The sequence below is a fragment of the Lycium barbarum genome, chromosome 10, assembly GCF_019175385.1.
Source record: "Lycium barbarum isolate Lr01 chromosome 10, ASM1917538v2, whole genome shotgun sequence".
Classification (NCBI taxonomy): domain Eukaryota; kingdom Viridiplantae; phylum Streptophyta; class Magnoliopsida; order Solanales; family Solanaceae; genus Lycium; species Lycium barbarum.
This window is the reverse complement of record NC_083346.1, coordinates 78,922,539-78,941,731: the sequence shown is the minus strand read 5'-3', so window position 1 is coordinate 78,941,731 and position 19,193 is coordinate 78,922,539. Positions and strand designations below refer to the sequence as shown.

General features: G+C 36.4%; 1 long non-coding RNA gene across 2 annotated transcripts; it reads right to left on the bottom strand.

Annotated features, from left to right (window-relative positions):
- Positions 1–3,758: 3,758 nt before the first annotated feature.
- LOC132615095 (uncharacterized) lies at positions 3,759–9,588 on the bottom strand. 2 transcript variants are annotated; one of them, XR_009572545.1, is made up of 2 exons: positions 6,098–9,588; positions 3,759–4,258 (listed from the first exon to the last, which is right to left on the bottom strand). It is a non-coding gene; the product is annotated as an uncharacterized LOC132615095 (long non-coding RNA). The 2 variants fall into 2 exon arrangements; XR_009572544.1 differs by having other exon boundaries at positions 9,095–9,588.
- Positions 9,589–19,193: the final 9,605 nt, after the last annotated feature.

Genomic DNA, 19,193 nt, shown 5'->3' with positions numbered 1-19,193 from the left:
TCGTACCCCTGTTTTGATGAATACCTCCCATATAACTCTCTAAATGCTATAGTGGGTCCCTATGCCCAATCGGCTTTGTTGACAGCAAACATGTCTTTGATTTCTTTTGGGGTAGGTTTGTGAGGGATAAGGATATTTTGAGCTAATTTCTTTTTGGATTTGTTAGCACTTCCTATGCTTTCCAAGACATCTCTAATCTCTTCTAGGGTGGGAGTCATCTCTATCTCCCCAAATCTGAATACCATTCTGTCGTTGTCCCAATAACCAGTAATAATCTCCAGCAGACCCGGATCCCCAGTCATATCCACTAATGAAGTCAGATGCCCTATACAACCCTTTATCTCTTTCTTCTGATCACTAGTCAAACCTTCCCACCATATCATTAAACCTGGTGGTGGACTCACAACCATATCAAATTGCACATTAGGAGACATCTGCAAGACAGATCATTGTTAGCCCCCCCCCCCCCCCCCCCCGAAACAGTTATTTATTTCACACATGGCACAATAATGCTTCCAAATAGCAAATAGTTGGATGCAGTGTCTTCAGGTTTTTACACCATCTGAACATAGTAAGGTGTCTTTCCTGTCCGATTCAAGTAGGTCTGAGATACCCAATTTGGTCTATGGTCAGTATGCGCTATATCAGTAGGGATTTGGTTTCGCTCTATTCTAATTATTGTAGAGTGATTTTCAAACGAATGACACAGGTTACCAAAGCGGACCAGCTGGGGGTGGGCTGTCTAAGGCTGTGGGATGATCGCATGCCCACTCGACCTTAGAAACCTACAAAGAATATAACAAAAGATTTTTTAGTGAAGGATGACCGCAGCTCATCCCGCGTCGTCATCCTTGAATAAAATGTAAAATAAATGCCAGGAGTGGCGGTGTATGCATGCATGAATGGCAATTATATTTTGCGAAAATTTAAACATATAAACAATTTATATCACTTAAACAATTTATATCATACAAACACACAAATTATTGGAATCCTTATGGTTAGAACCTTAAATTTTCCCCAGCAAAGTCGCCATCTGTAGCGGTTCTATTTTTTCCGATTCGTATTTGCACTTGCCTTATTTAAAAAAGGAAAGTGTCCCGGAGAAGTACGGTTGTCAATCGTAAAGAATTGACAAGCCCAAACATCAAAGATTTAAGGTTCTAACCATAAATGAGGTAAAGAATTTGGGCCGACCAAACCCAAAGAGAAGGTGTTTATGCAACTGGGTTCATTGGATCCAACGTATGCTCCATTTTTGCCTCAAGTTGGGTTGACTCGATCTAAATGCGTTGGTGGGCCCCATTGGGACCCACCGACGGGTTTAGATGAACAAAGAGATAAAGGACATACACGATATTAGAATACATCCACAAAATAGACTGAATACAAGAATTAAAAATTGAATACAATCATTACATGGCCAAAACAATCAATTGCACCGCTGTTGGGCCAGGCCCAAACATCAAAGATATTACCCCATATGCACTTAATATATGTTGCAATATTCAACAAACCTCAACTCCAAACACCATGTGCGAATTATATGCAAGCCATAAACTTTCCCCAGAAATCCTCTAAGTTCTAAGGTCAAGTTCCAACTATCAATCAAGGCAAAACATGCAAGCACAGAGTTCCATAATAATGCAACTTGTGTCAACTTTCAATGCATGTAACACAGGAAAGTCACAGAATAATTTAACTAGTCACAGAAACAGATGAGTTAGGTTGTTTTGGAAATGATAGGAATGATGGTGTAAAGCATATTAAGTGTCAAAGTTCAGAAACAACAGTAGCACAGTCAAAGGGGCGAGACAGGTTTCAAGATAGCAAGACAAATAGCAGCAACAATGGAGGAATAATGAGGCAAAGAGGTACAAGACCAAGAGGTGAAAAGGAAAAGGACAAGGTAAGGGCAACAATTAACATGCTCATGATCCTAATACCTAGACCAGTTTTTAGAGGAAATCAATAATTAAGAGAGATAGGGTACTGAATTTCCTGATTAAGAGTTCATTTTAGTCAATAAGAAATAAACCAATGATAAAAAGCCATTTTTTAAGCCCAATCCACACTTACCAAAAGTCATAGAGACAATTTAGGATCTAAGGTCCTCTTTATACCTGATTTTAACTTAAGCAGGTCTAAGTATCAAACAATATGGGATGCAAACTCACTAATTACTCTCTAGATTCCCTAGAATCCTAGTCTAAATTCTATCATTTTTTTATCACATAAGTCTTAATTAAAAATTGAAAGACAACTTTAATCCATAAATAGTTTCATAGGAACATCTGCATAACTTCAAGAATGATGGCTTAACTTAGTTTCAATCCCAAAATTAAACAGACAGGTCCAAACACAAATGTAGGATCAAGCAGGATCTCTACTGGCCATAAAAGGTAGTCAAGACAAAATCAGTAAATTTACAAAAGGAAAGGAGCATGGAACTATCTTTAGACTTAAAGCATTATTTTCAAACATATCAAAACATGCAAGCAAGAAAGTGAGGGTGGAAACATTCAAGGTCTCACTTCTTGGCTAATAACTTAGGCCTTCTTATTTACTACATGGTTTAGCATGCAAAGGGGTGTTTGAAGACTTGCCTAGTCAAGGCAAACTCAACAAGACTTAAACAAATGACTAGTGTATTCAAATAAAGCTCAAGTTGTGCTCAATAAATCAACTGGACAGGTCATAGACTTATCAAATTCCTATTTTAAACAAATTCTTCAATTTTAGAGAGTCTAAACCATACTCAGCAATTTCATAATTCAAAAATAAGTCAAATGAACCATTTTTGCATATTTTTAGATGTTCAACCAGATTTTAAAAAAATGACAAATGCACCATAATAATCAAATTAGTGTTCCAAAATACGGATATTATTCTAAATAGTGTACAAGTTATCAATACTTACCACACAAAAAGGTATTTCAAGCTGGATTGATTTCAAGAGACTCAACAGTGTCTCAATGGGGCTAAATAAGGGACATAGCCTAGCCTAGAAATTATCTTATGTCAAATTGCTCACATTACAAGTCACACAGTCAAAGGCAGTTACAAACAAAAGATTCAGCAGTTAAAAAAAGTGGCTAGAAAATAATAGGGAAAAACTCATAGAGGACACATGATACTTATCCTAGGATTATCAAAGGCAAATGATGATCAACACAATCAAGGCAATGCATACAAAGGAAACAATGGACAATGTACATATTTGAAGCTTATCCTAAAACAGAGATGGGAGGTAAACTAAACTAACAAAGGAAAAAACATGATTTTTTTAACTTATTCCTTAATTCAGTTCCTAAGCCTTCTTAGTATTCAACCTATTAGGACTAAATGGTTTAAACTGTGATCAAACTAAATAGACCTAAATGAGTGCACATTATGGAACAAGCAAGTTTAAAATGTCTAAAACACACAAGAAGAAACAGGCAACTTCTACAAATTCAGGAATCACATTAAACTTTAACACTTACTGAAAACCCCTTATACTTATTGTATCCCTTTTTTTTTTTTTTTTGGAAAAAACACAACCCAATTTTTGCACCTTTTGTGACTTAAATGACCTCAAACAATACAAATATTTGGAACAGAGGGCATTTCTGGCCTAGTCTGTTACTTGAGCTTTCAAAACATCCAAACAAGAACACACATAAGGCTGCATTGGCTTATAAGAAAAGCTTAGCAAACAGGTTTCACTTTTCAGGCTTAAACAATTTCAGGATCTCAAAGACTCCATAAACCACACATAAGATAAATTCAATCTCCTATTGAACTACTAGGCAAAGTTAAGAATCTTCAAAGGCATCTATCTTCATTTTAATTCTAACCTACACCTATACAGCCTTTGAAACCTCAAAATCTTTGAACAAAGTTCTAAATTTGTGTCACGACCCGTTTTGGGCTCGTGCGGGCACCTACCTTCCCACCTTGGTAGGCGAACCCTCTCATTTATACAACACTTCAATCACATAAATTTCCTTTCAAAAGCATTCAAAATTAAGAAAATCAACGGAATTTCATCTATAAATACAAACTCGATTATTACATAATTTGACAATACATTTTTAAAGACTCGATACAATTTCCCATGACCTGGTCTAGATTAATACAAGAGCGACTAAATGAATTTCAGAGTGTCATCATATACTAAGACTCAACCTCCAATCCCAGAATGAAATGGGAGGAGGCCTTCCAGACAAGCACCGCATAAATTCCGCATATACTTCGATCAATCACCTGAAACAATCTACACCCCCAAAAGGGTGTAGCAAGTGCAATATCAGTACAACTACACGTACTGAGAAAGTATCATAGGCCGAAAATGGTTAGTAACACGTATTGGTAAGAATTCACGAACAATGATGATAATCACCCAAGCAAGTCACATACCCCGAAACAATAAATCACAACTGCAATCTAACTTAAGTCACAACAAGTCTATCATATATCATAAGTGGGCTAACACCTATACAATTTCTCAACATCTTTATCATTCCTAGGTCTCTCGTCCGTGTTCGAGAGGCGAACTCGTTGTTACGTCGTCACCTTTATGTCCAACCTCGTTTAACATAATACATTACTAGTTTTAGGTTTGTTTAACAGGCACAAGTCAGCAATATAAGACACAAGAGTCGAGTCCAATTATTCTTCATTATCTTGGTGCAACATCTAACCCCATATAATAAATCTAAGTGTATCTAATCCTGAAGCAGTCAACATAATAGAATCTACAACACAATCGTCACAATACAATCCTCACGACATATCACCCAAGTCATAATGTAATGCAATGCAATAATGGTATGAATGGGATGCCATGTCATGCTATGCTAATGCGACGTACACATGTACTCCGGATGAAAATATCGACGTCTCGGCAGCACAGCTCAGTGTGACTCACCAAGTTTGAGTGCTACCTGTCCCGGATCTTTGCCAAACAGACAGATGGGACCCTGGCTAATTGCTAACAAAGGGAGTCTCACCGGCACCACTCTGGGGACCCGCGGAGCCCATGCACTACAATTGAATCCTGGATAACATCAGAAACGACCATGCACAATGATGCCCGAATATAACTATCGGACATCGGCCTCCTCACAATCACTCAAAAGAGTTGTCAAATATCAATTTCACAAATCAACGATTCCGGAATTGAACCTCAAACATCGGCCTCCTCACAATCACTCAAGTAAAAGAGTTTAGCAAGTATCAGTTTCATATAAACAATGATTCTGAAATGGATCTTCGAACATCGGCCTTTTTCACAATCACTCAAGTAAAAGAGTTTATCAAATATCAGTTTCACTCAATCAACGATACCGGATCATCACCGGATATCGGCCATGCATGATAATATGAGAGAATCCATGCAGTGCATATGTCAATCATTAACAAGTAAGTCCAATATCGCAAGTACGTCAACGGGGTACACCAACAATATATCACATCATAATGCTTATAGTGGGTATGCCAACATATATCAATAACTCAAGTACCAACAGTGGGTACGCTAATAATGTATCATAGTACAAATACCAACAAGGGTATGCTAATCCTATACCCAATCAGGACAACAAGCGACATTCGCTATGTACCAACTACACATGGCATCAAGCCAACACCATTAAATAATCAAACACATATAACTGGGCGGCTAGTCCCAACACACATCAGGTCAATCATTTAACATACGGTATTACCATTTTCCTAACAAGCTTATTTACTGGGCTAAGAATATCACCCTACATTCGAGTCACTTGTTAACAATTTAATTGGATATCATTTACTACCGTGGTTCATTTTATATTTCCAACGAGCGCTTAGATTCGCTACAATAATCTCATCGATAGGCATAACTAGATTTCATCCGCTACTCCCAAGTCACATAAATCTACCGATAATCAACAAGGTCACATCAATACCTAAGGAGTCTATAGGCCACGAGCCCGAACAAACATGTCACACATAACAATACCATCCTAAGATTCCATCCCATATCTCCAAATCCTATGCATGCATTCTCCATTTCTTCTACACAACAATACGGAAACTAACCGGAGTCTATCGAAAGGAAGCCATAACCTACCTCATGGACGAGCGGGTTCCACGAACATCCAATGACGCCTCAATTAATCACCACTGCATAAACCATATGGAGAGCTTGGAAACGACCATGAGACCCAAGAGTAGAATTCACCATTTAAGGACTTTGAAATTGCTAAGGTAGATATGAGTTTTTATCCTACCCAAGAATACATCTATCACACACTAGTTGATAGATCGACCTTCATTTAGGACATTCGTGACCTTACTCAAGTTACTAGTTTGGTCAAATTTCCATTTTAGGCTTATTTCAAGAAACCCATTTCTAAGATCTAAAAATAGAGACCAAAGGTATTTTAATAGGGTAGGTGAAGGATTAGGTTTGAAATCATGTTAGGATGATGATCATAGGAAGATATTCCAAGGACTTTACATCAAGAAGAACAAGGGTTCGTCATCTTTGGAACTTAAGGGATTGGAGATTCCCATTTGTGATTCTAGACAAAGATCATTAATGAGAATCAATGTTTGGGAGAATGGAGGGAAGAGGTTAGGGAAATAATCTTTCCCAAGGAAGTTTCATTTTTGGCTCCAAAATTACTCCAAAGGAGGTTGGACTCTCTAGGGTTTTCAAAAATGAAGTCAATTCCCGAATGTCACTTAAATAGGTGGAATTAACTGTGCGAAACCGCCCAGGTGGTAGGCCTGCCGCTGCAGCGGTACCGCCAGGGCAGCCAACATACTGCTATAGCGGCCAAGCAGTCCCATGCGGCTACCGCTACGGCGGTTGGTATACCGCCACAGCAGCGCCGCTGTAGCGTCCATGGTACCGCTATAGCGATCTGGCCCTATTTGCTTGCTCACACTTCTATTGCTTACGCGATGCGTACGATGATTTTGGCTTGGCTTGAAAGGTTCCCAAGTTGCGAGAAGGTGGAGACACCGTTAAGCCCCCATAGTTGTCGCCTTTCTTAGAATTTCACCATAACGATGATTTTTTTTTTTTTTGACAAAAACTGGAAACTTTATAAACAACAACCAAGCTCAAGGTCTTATATCTTCACCAAATACCAAATCTTAACAGTTTTAGTAGTTAAAAAGAATTATAAACTTTGTTTTATACTCAGAACCACACAGAACTTTTTCTTTTCCACAAAAACTTCATTGGCATCTTAACATAGGATTTCATAGTCTATTTTGATCTATCTAGTTTATTTAAACTAGTTTAAACATCTCAAAAAAAAAATCATTCAATAATGGTCCTAACCACAAAAACAGGTCCATATTCAATCAACCAGGGTGTTATACCCCATTTTAACAGGATTCAAAATGGTTTACAACATTCCGGTAATTCTGGGGTTAATTAAAAATAAGAAATTGTCACCTAATTATTTATGATGAATTATGACACCTAAAGTTAATAAAGTGATTGTCTAAAGTTAAACTCCGTTTATGGTCTACTTAACTTAAGATTCTAGGTAAGAATTTAATTAATCTCAAGGGAAAGTATTAAACACCCTTTAAAATCCATTAAAAGACGGTTAACCAGCCAAACTTGGAGTTAGATTAAAAAGGCTAAGTTGGTAACTAAGTTAACTTTGGAAAAAAGAAATAATTCGTACTACTCCTTAGATTGATGGAAGTAACAACACTTCAACAAAATGACTCTTGATTAAGAGTTGAAAAATGGAAAAAGCTTCAGATTTCCAAATACATTTTTGTATAAGAAAGTAGTTAAGGTTAAAAGAGGACCAAGGCCAAAACATTGCTTTAGATTAAAGATGGGTCTACTACCATCTTTGTTATTTTGAAATAAATGTTATTCTCGAGTTGAAGGCCAAAGTTGATAGAGCGAACCTACTGGCTTTCTAAATTAAACAAGTGACTAAAAGCCAAAAAAACCAGTTAGCTTAATTCATTCGACACCAATGACATTTTTGGGTAGGAAAAGCAATTAAGACGTACTCGACGAAAATCACATTCTTGACTAAAGGCAACACATAAGTGAGCAAATAAGTATCTTAGTGTCGACTAAAAGGACTTTACATAATTAAGTAAAGTAAAGCTATTAAAAACTAATTACCAAACGCAAATAAAATGGAAATCACACTAGCAAATAAGTAACATTAGGGAATAAAAAAAAAAGGATTAAGTAAAGCCATATTTTGGCTCCTGTAGAAAAGCAAAGTTTTTGGGGTTCGCCGTTTGACTCAACCCTCTCTTCGGGTGTATATCAAGGGAGAAGAGACGACGCAAAGGAAGATGCAGATGCACGTTTCGAATTTAGCAGCGATATTGAGTCATAAAGTGCGACTCTTTGGCTCCGGTATGCCATGCAAATATAGAAAAGAGAAAAATAGTCAGAGTAGGAATCTGGTTATCAATAACATATGAAGACGGGATAAGAAATCACATTGTTTTTAATTTTTAAACAAATAAGAAATTAAATATTCATATAACACTTGGATAGGAGCATGTTATCAAGTACAGTAACTGAGGAATTTAAGCAAATTCTTAAAATGCTTACACTATATCAAAACAAACATTTTTTGCACGATCTTGGAAGCACATTTTTTGCTACTAAAGAAAATATGTCACTTTAACATATGGAATGATTATGTAAGATGGACAAAGTAAAAGGTAAATATATATATATATATATATATATATATATATATATATATATATATGACCACAGTTAGATGCACAATGCACTACCATATTAAATAACACACAGCTTCCGTATTACAAGATTTAGCTATTATCAAGAAAACTAAACAGAGCCCATTCTTTTTTAATCTTCATATTTCTCATGGCTTGACTTATACCAAGATGAATTAACATGTAGATGTAAGCATAAGAGACGAGCTCAGTTTAAACCATAACATTACTGTTAACATTTAGAGGTTCAAAACAGTAGCTAATTCCATGACTTAAGCACAAATAAATTTGAATTTAATAGTACCTTATAAACATGATATTTCTAAGTGAATCATAGAATTTTAACTGAAGAAAAAGTAAGAAGAGGACCGGATTTTACCTCTTGTGGGAGCAATGAACGGGGACGTCGGGGCCTCGAACCTACCCTCTCGTTATGAACAGTTTCGAAACTAGAGGGGGATGAGTTTGAATACCTTTTTCGTGGCTAAAGCTCACCAAGAAAGAAAAGAAGGTTTTTGAAGATGATGAGAGTATTTTCAAAGAGTTAAATGGCGGCTAAAAAGTTCCTCCCTCTAGGGCTCCAAAACGTTAGTATTTATAGGTACAAATTATGGTTCTTAGAGTAGTGTTTTGGGCGGGATTTTTGTTTCACGTTTGAACTTGGTCAAACTCGAACGTTGAGGATCTTGGACGGATTTGCAAGTCAAATCAGACAAGAGGGAGATCGGAGAATAAAGTGAGGGAGACAGACGTTCTTACCCGAAAATGGACGGGTAATGCTCTAGCCCAAGAACAATGACCTTGGAACTTTTCTGAAAATGATAAAAGGAGAAGAAAAATGTGGGTTGAGAGACAGAGAGAGGCGCTTGGAGAATAAGATAAAACCCTAGATAAGCTTAAGCCTAACGGGTCGGGTCGGTTGTCTTTGATCTGGCGGGTTTGTGACAACTGGGCTGCGATTAATTGATATAAGAATGGGCTGGATTTTGGGTGAGGACATTTGGACCATGTATATGGCTGAACTCCTTTCTTTCTTTTACTTCCTTGGGCTTCTAATTTAGATTCAACTAAATTCTTTTCACCATATTAAAATATACGTAGCTAATTATGACATTAGTAATGATAATAATAATAATAATAATAATAATAATAATAATAATAATAATGAAGAAGAAGAAGAAGAATAATAAGAATAAGAACAACAACAACAACAACAATAACAACAACAATATTCAGAATAATAGTGAATAATAATAGTGAACAACAACAACAACAATAATAATAATAATAATAATAATAATAATAATAATAATAATAGTAATAGTGAAAATAATAATAATAATAATAATAATAATAATAATAATAATAATAATAATAATAGTAATAATAGTAATAGTGAAAATAAGGAAATTAGATCTATTATTAATAGAAGCTCGAAAAAATGAATTGGAAGAAAGGAGGGTCAAAATTGGGTGTCAACACAAGGTAGAAAGGAATCATTTTCAATATTCAGAATTTAAGCTAATTTAGAAGCACATGTCTAGACTAGAGAAAAGTTATAGTTCTAAGAATATCGGATCAAAGCTAAGAAGGCCTGAAGTTATAAACTAACACAGATTCAAAAACAAGTCTACATGTGTTTATCAAAACCATCATAAATAACTAACCTTGAACCAGAATCATCCACACTTACTAACTTTAAACTTAGATTTCCATCCTAAAACTACTTTCTTTTCTCAGTTTTTACTAAAACAACTAACTTTGAACATCATTCAACACTATTCAAACTTAACTATCAAAAGTAGAACACATAACCATTCATTTTGAACAAACAAACTATATCAGATTTAAAATAGAATCATTCTAACTAACAAATAGGATAGGTAAACATAGATAGTTGTTACAGAGGATAAGAAAAAATAGGATTGAAATGCGATAGTACCTTTTATTGGAGCAACCTAAAGATCAAAGGAAGATTGAATCACACTTCAAGCAATGAGACCCTTTCACTATCCTCGAATTACCTCTTATATATATATATTACTCTCTTTTGTATATACTTATAGACTATATAGCATATGAAACCTAGCTTTTTTTAGGGAATCAAAATCTGCCTCTCTTCGTTCACCCCCCCCCCCCCCCCCCTGCTAATTATATCCCCCAAATTTGTAGGAATCCTAGGACGAAATAGAAGGACACCTGGCCCTAACCTTTTCCCCCCAAATTCCCCCTATTCGTACCTTATTCCCAATTCAAAATAAAATTAGATAGGAGAAAACGAAAAACTAACAAACTTGTACCCTAAAATGCAATAAAATTCACAAAAATCAGATAATACAAGGAATCGTACACTTGCCAGCACACAATATCTTATAGTACAATTACAATAGTGCAATTGTGCCAGGATTGTACCAATAAGATAAAATCCCCCAAATTCAAACACAACCCTTGGTAATTTCGTGGAAATTACCCTAGGTGTTCCCACATAAAGGCATGTGGCGCACAAGATGGCTAGGGACTCAAGGTCCAGCCCATGGCAACCATCATGCGTGGTTAGACCCGAGCAACATCAACAAAACGCGGCTCAATGATTGTAAATAGCTAAATAAAATGAAATAAAACCTAATAATCACAAGAACACATGAGAGGACATAAAAGCTCTCTTAATTTAGGTTAAAAATGACCAAAAATTTGCCGTTAAATGCCACCAGAGGTGGTCAGAACCCTATCCACCATATCACCTGAAAGAGAAGTGGAGAAGGTCGGGGAAAGAAAATGAAACTGGGGGGAGGGGGGGTTCGAAGTTATTTTTTAATAAACCTCCATCCCCCTTTATTTTAACATCCCAACCCCTAAAGTTTTAAAATTATTTAAGTTAACCCCCCCCCCCCCCCCCCCCAAATTTAAAACAATTAAAGACTATATATTATAAGTATTCGTATCACTAAGTAAAATAATTATTTAGGCTAATTAAAATTTAAAACTCGCAGATTCAAAATATTAGTTTTAAAACAAGCCTAATATCGACATAGTTTCGTGCATTATTTTAAATGTGGAAAATGCGATATAATGAGCCGTAATTCATACGTCACTTTAATTGGCAATTTTTCCGAATTAGATGGAGCAAGATGCGTATCTCTTTTCAATCATATTTGTGAAAGTAAATAACTCATAACTTCTTGTAATTGTTAATTTTTATGAAAAATAATAATTAAATGTCAATTTTTTCGGGATTTTTGAATTTTTAATTTTGAAGGTCCATCCTCGCTCCGTCTTTGACTCGGGAATTTTCAGAATTAAAATAAGCGCCCTATGTGATGAAAATTAGGTGTCAACAGTTGCTCACTACGAATCTGTTTGATTCCTTCCGGGGTTAGAAACTTCAACAGCAAATAAAGCGTTGAACGTACAACCTTCATGTCATGTATCCAAGGCCTCCTAAATATTGTGTTGTATTTCATAACACCGTCTATGACATAAGACTTTGTTTCCTTGATCATTCCACTTGCATTAATTGGTAGCATGATCTCACCTTTTATTGTTTCACTTGCCATGTTGAATCTGGTGAGAACTCTAGTAGCCGGTATCATCTTGTCTAGCATCTCCATTTGCTCTATAACCTTCCACCGAACGATGTTGGCCGAGCTACCTTGATCAATCAAAATACGTTTAATCAGAAAATAGTCAACAGTTATAGCAATTACCAATGCATCATTATGAGGACGAGTGACGCCCTTCGCATCTTCATCGTTGAACGTGATCGCCTATTCATGTAGAAATTTCTGAGACCTTTTCTCCCGATTTATGGTTACTTTGGTCTTTTTTGCCAATATGAAAGCTACTCCAGTAACCTCTTGTACCCCCGATTATCACGTTAATCATGTGATGCAGCGCAACCGGCTTGACTTGCTCATTTACTTCTCTGTTTTTTCCTAAATTGTTTTTGGCTCGATCATTCAGGAATTCCTATAGTGCCCATTTTCACTAACCGCGCCACTTCATTCCAAAGATGTCGACAATCCGCAGTTCAGTCTCTATGTCCCCTGGAAGCACAAACTAAATTTAGGTCCCTTTAGCTTGGATCCGACTAGATAGGTTTTGGCCATCTTGTATCTTTGATTTGACCAATTGTTACCACCAACCAGAAACATCAATATTAAAATTATACTCAGATAGCCTTGGGTTTTCAACATTATTTGATTTTGATACTATTGCTCCTCCTTTGACCTGTAAACTTCTGCTACTTTGATTTCGGTCACTCCGCCTATCAAATCTAGTTCTTGGATGTCGAAAAGTATTGATTGCTACGATCCCGCTCTAACTGAGCATGGTCCTTTCTGGCGGAGCATAAGGTTGATACATGTCCCTCAAAGTTCTCAATTTGGAATCAACACTTCTATCAACACTTCTATTTTGTTTATCTTGAAATCTATTACGACCCATTGACCCTACGGGGAGTCCCAATTGATCATCTTCCACACAGATCTTCAACTTGTACCTGTTATGAACATCCGCCTATGTTGTCGCAGGAAACCTCTGTTGTCCACTCATCTAGTACTGCAGGCAACAACATTTGTTCTTTTTGGAACCTGCTCACGAGCTCTCGTAACAGCTCCGTGTCAACCTGAGCTATTTTGAAGATGTCTGGTTTCCTAGCCTGTACCTTCTTTGCTCCAGAATGTGCCTTGATAAAGGCATCCGCAAGCATTTTAAAAGAGTTAATAGAATGTTCAAGTAATAATGAATACCATGTCATCGCCCCTTTGGACAATGTTTCACCAAATTTCTTAGTAATACCGATTCAATCTCATTCGGTTGCATGTCGTTTCCCCTTCACCTCAATGTATACGATGTCACATGCTCCTGTGGATCTGTTGTTCCATCATATTTCGGGAGATCTGGTATTTTGAGCCTTTTGGGAATCAACTTCGATATGAGGAACTTGGTGGAAACAGTAATTGAATATAATTTCCGGCACTTCTTTTCATTCCTCTTTAACCAATTAGATAAGGCTTGAAGGTTTTTTACAATTTCCGATGCTTTATTTTTTCCGAAACCGTTTCTACTACCTTCTTCTTGAACTTCTTCCCTAGCCGGCGTTTTTTTCCATGCTTGCACCGGAACCATCTTTTCTCTGCAGATCCATTATTGTCTTCTACTGTTTCTCCAACATATCAAAGATTCTCGCCAAGTCTGACCCGACAACCCTTACTTCAGCTTCGGCACCATCATCAACATTCTAGGTACACGATCATCCCAGTGTGCCTAGACCCTTAAGGCGAAGCCACATGTTCATTCCTTGCCCGAGTTTCCCCGGTAACTGGATCAATTGCCTAAATGTGTGTGTTGCTCAACAACTCATTGTTATTAGCGTTGGTTTGATCTCCAGTGCCTGCCATATTCTTGAGTTTTCACCTGATTTCACAAATTTAAAAGTGATTAGCAATGAATTAAAAGTAACAAAACAATACCACAACTATCCTTAGCCCCACGGTGGGCGCCAAACTGTTTACCCTCAAAAGGTACAGTTGAATTTGTTTAGTGGTTTAAAGGATACGTGGATTGATTTGTGTGAATGATGTATAATAATGAAAATGACAAAGAATAATAATGAATGAAGTCAAGTAAATGGAAATCAATAATATAATAAAATTAGCCTAGATAGCCTGAGCTCAGAGGAATCTCTCAATGAGGATGTCTCCGGAATGACTTCAAACCTTGAAAACAATGTGAAAACACTACTATTTAAATTTTTTCCATCGACATTCAGTGAGAAATAGTCACTGAACATTTTTCAGTAAGAACTCAGTGGAAAAATAGAGATTTTGTAATAGTGAACGTAAACATAACCATATTTAACAAACAAGTCCCAAACCCCCGGCTACCCATTTCACTATATTTTATTATTACATGCCACAAACAAATTTCATAAAAACGAGACGTAAATTAAAAATGGAGTTCTACTCCAACTAGCAGATTGTGATATCTTAGGATTCCACCAAAAAAACAAAAATGGTTTATACAACCCATTAGAGTTACCTGCCAACTCACCCAAAAAATACAGACGACATGCACCAAGAACACAACTGAACATGGCTTTACAAATGAAATTGGAATTTCCATATTATTAATCACTTAAAGAGTATCATTATATACTATGCCTAAAGGCGGAAACAACTTATAAGTAACACAACTTGAAAAGGGTTAAACTGAGACTACCCCATAATACAACACAATTAAATAAAGAGAGTTACAAATTCATTAATTAAACGGACGGAGGCATACCTATTTGCTTCCAGCAAAATATACTTTAAAAAGGTGAAACGAAACACAAAAAGAAAAGCTGATGCATACAATCATGTTGGCGCATATAGAGGTGAAAGACGAAGAACAAAGAAACTAACCTTACTCCTTCCATCGTACAAAAAAACTTCTAATTAGTCTACATATCATACATAGAGTAAAAATGCAAGAGATAAGAGACTGACCTTTTACGACGTGTAGATATAACAAACAATGAATGACATAACTCGTGTGTGAATAATGGAGAAAAGTTCAAGGTAATCTTCATCATCCTCGGACAACGGACTCTAGCGAACTCCTTTGCTTTGTACCGTGAGACCAAATTGGAGGCCGGTAAACCAAAATTCAAACTCAAATGGAAGCAATGATAAACTGCAAAAAATGAGAAACTTGTTGGTAAAATCATGTCCCACATTAGTTTTGGTGGCGAAATTAATGTTAGGGGTTAGAATAAATAAGTAAATCAATAGCACATAAAGTTAAAGTTAAGTACAAGCGATAATGTGAAATCAGGTATGGCGAGGCTGAAAACAAGTCCAACACGATGTTACTTCGTTCTATTCTATTTTGGTATCTCTTAGGCCTCATTTGATATTAAGACATCTGTATCTGAATACACATTTAAATGATTAATATAAGATGTTGTCTCTATATCTAAACACTTAATGATTAAGACTGTTTGTTTTTCAACATCTTAATGTGCTTAATAAATTAACTTTTAAACATAATAAATATCCAATTCAAATGAAAAATAATTAAATATTAGAAAAATCTAAGTTTAATAAAATAAAACTATTATTTCAAAAAAAAAATATTATGTTCGTTAGTGATGGTGGAGATGGTTTGTAGTTGTCGTGGTGGTGATGGTTAGTGTTACTGATTAGTAATGGTGGTGGTGATAGTTGTGATGGTGAAAGTGATTCGTGTTGTAGTGACCGTCACGATGTTGACAATCGGTAGCGGCGATGGTAGTTGTGATGGTGGAGTTGGTTGATGTTAGTACGTACTTGGCGATGTTGGTGATGGTGTTTTAAGGATATGTGGTGGTTGATGATGTGTTTGTGGTAGTTGGTGACAGTACTAGTTGTTATGGTGCAGGTGGTTGGTAGTAGAGATTGGCCGCAATGGTGGTAGTGGCTGATGGTGGTAGTAGTTGCTGTGATAATAGAGGTGGTTAGTGGTGGGGCTAGTGATTTTGGATACAATGGTGATAAAAATTATCCATACAAAAATACCTCTAAATGATATTTAGACTTTGTTCAAGATCAGTGGTGTATCCAGCATTATAAGTGGGGGTTCAATTGAACCCCGAACTTTCGACGCAGAGCATAAATTTATGTGCAAAATATTATTAAAATTTTAATAAATAATATATATTCTCCCATAACTTTAAAAATATAATGGGTTCAATACTCAAAATCTTAAGATTGAACACACAAAGTTTAAATTCTGGATCTGTCTCTTTTCAATATCTTAATGATTAAGATCTATCCAGACCAAATGAGTAGTTATCTTAATGTAAACAAATGCACTTAATATCAAATAAGTATTCTTTCATGTTTTAAAGGCCATCTAATCGAATCAAATGAATATCATAACCAGAAGTAAACCTGTCAATTGGGCTGGGTCGGCCAGGACCCACCCCACCTAACCTGGCCCAGAACGGAGCCCGGTAAGAGGGGTAATGGGTTGGGCTAGTGGAACAATTTAGGGGGCTGGGCTGGACATGCCATGTAGCTCGGCCCACCAACAACATTTTTTTTTAATTAATAAAGGAGATTTTTACTAGGTGCAACACATTTATAGAGATTAGTAACACAAAAGGCACATTTATATATGTTAACACATTTATAAAATTCTGCATTGATTGATAATTAAATGAGATCCCACCGAATCTCATATTTTGTTCCTTTTTTCAACGTACACTAATTATTCTCTTTGTATGTTTATTTTAAGAATAATTAATTAATGTAAAGCAGATATATTATTGATTTATTTGTTGACTTAAAAGCTAATAAATATTATACTATGCTTAATATATATTGCTACTACGCCATCTACATTTACAGTATAATATTTCAAATATACAATTTCCATACATACAATAGTTAATATATAATTAATAAATAAATATATATATTTGCATTATTATTTCAAACATACAATTTACATACATACAATATTTGATATATACGCGTAATATAGGTTTATCACATATCCAATTGACCTAAAAACACATAAGCATCATCATCCAAATTTATAACATGATTAAATAACAGGGAAAAGGTTTCGAAACACACTTAGACTATGGCCGAAGTTGCATAACACACCCCAACTTTGCGGGAGTCCTATCGTAACAACCCGTTTGGTCGTTATAGTCTTTCCGACACTTTTGACCCTTTCTCGAGTTTGGTTAGCTCACTTTTGACCCGAGGGGACCGCTGACATGCTTCCCGAGGTGTTTAGATTTGATTCGGGCGACTTTTTGTGAAATCTAGGCCTCAAGCGAAAAGGAGTTGACTCAAAGTTGACTTTTTGGTAAACGGACCTTTTTTTAAAATCTGTCGATTTCGAGAGGTCTGGATGGTCTTTTAGAACTTGTGTGTATATCTGATTCGGTTCCCAATGCACTCGGATGCATTTTGGGACTTGAATTGGGAAGTTAGAATTGAGGTATCGGGGGTTGACTCGGTCAACGAGACCTCCGTTGGGAATTTTAAGGCCACGAGTGCGTTCATAGTGTGTTTTTATATGTGTCTGTGTATGTGGTTTGTGGTTTGTGAGCAGATGACCTCAGGAATTAGTCGGAAATTCGGGTTGATTTGTGAAAATGAGAATAGTTTCTGGTATATAGTGCCCGCTTTGGCAGCACCAGCAGCGGTACCGCTATAGCGGTCACCCTGCCGCTGAAGCGGTCTGCGCCTTTTGGACGTGACCGCTGGGGCGGCACCGCTAGAGCGGTAATATTATCGCGGAAACGGGTGACGGGCAGTTAGTTTATCAAATGAAGTGTTAAATGCCTTAGGTCCATCATTTATTACCATTCTGAAAATTGAGCTCTTGGGAACTATTCTAGAAGATTATTGGAGAAGATTCTTGGTGGTAAGTCCTTTTAATCTCTTTGCTATTCCATTATTCCTATTCATATTAGAATCCCTTTTCCTTGTTAGTTCATTAGTAATGGGAGATTAAAGTGGGTTTAATGGATAATTTATCTAGGCTTCTAAATCAAGATTTTTTGGTTGGGTTTATGCTAGATTATGATGTATCTAAGGTTGTTAATCAAATGTCTTCCATTATTAATGTTGAATTCTTGAATTTAAGAGTTAGGGTTTATACCCAAAATTGGGGGTTTTGCTTGAATTTCGAAATTGGATGAATCCTTGAGTTAATTTAGCAATTAGTTGATGGGTTTTGATCACCTAGTGTTTAATTGGATAATTTACCCCCAAATTTGCCGTTTTACCCTTGTGGGCCCCGTTTACCCAAATTCTAGGGTTGGTTTTTTACCCAATTTGAATGATAGCAATATAGGTATCGATCTTCATGATTTCTAATCTAGATTTCGATTATGACTAGACTTTCTTGATCTTAAGGCTCAGCGGAAAGGGAAGGCTAAGGAGTGATTGCTGGTGTTATTGTTGTTCGAACTTCCATGTAGGTTATGACTTACCCTATGGTGAGACTTCGTGTAACGAAGCATACATTTAGATAATATTGTCAGAGAAAGCATATAAACCTTCGGGTATGAAGTTGGATTGGATATTGCCTTAGGTTGGGCCCTGTTGTGTGATTGGGGCTAGCCACCCCGTTGTGTGTAATTTGATTTGTTCTATTGTTGTTGGCTTGATGTCACATAGTGATGGTAACAATGGAGACTATTGATCCATTTTGTTCATGATATTATAGTATTTTACTTGTTGACATTTGATACGAGGATAGTGTTCTATATGACTTGTGTAGCCTTTCATGAAATTGTTGGCGTACCCATGCTTGGTACTTGTGATATTGATCTGATTATTCATGTTGACTCATACATTGCACGCATTCTCATCCTTCATGATATACTGTTGATACATTGATGATACTTGAGGAAACACTGTGATGAGTTGGGCTCAGTTTGGATGAGAGTGACGTGAGAGTCCAATATCCGATGGTTGTCTTGAAATTGTGGA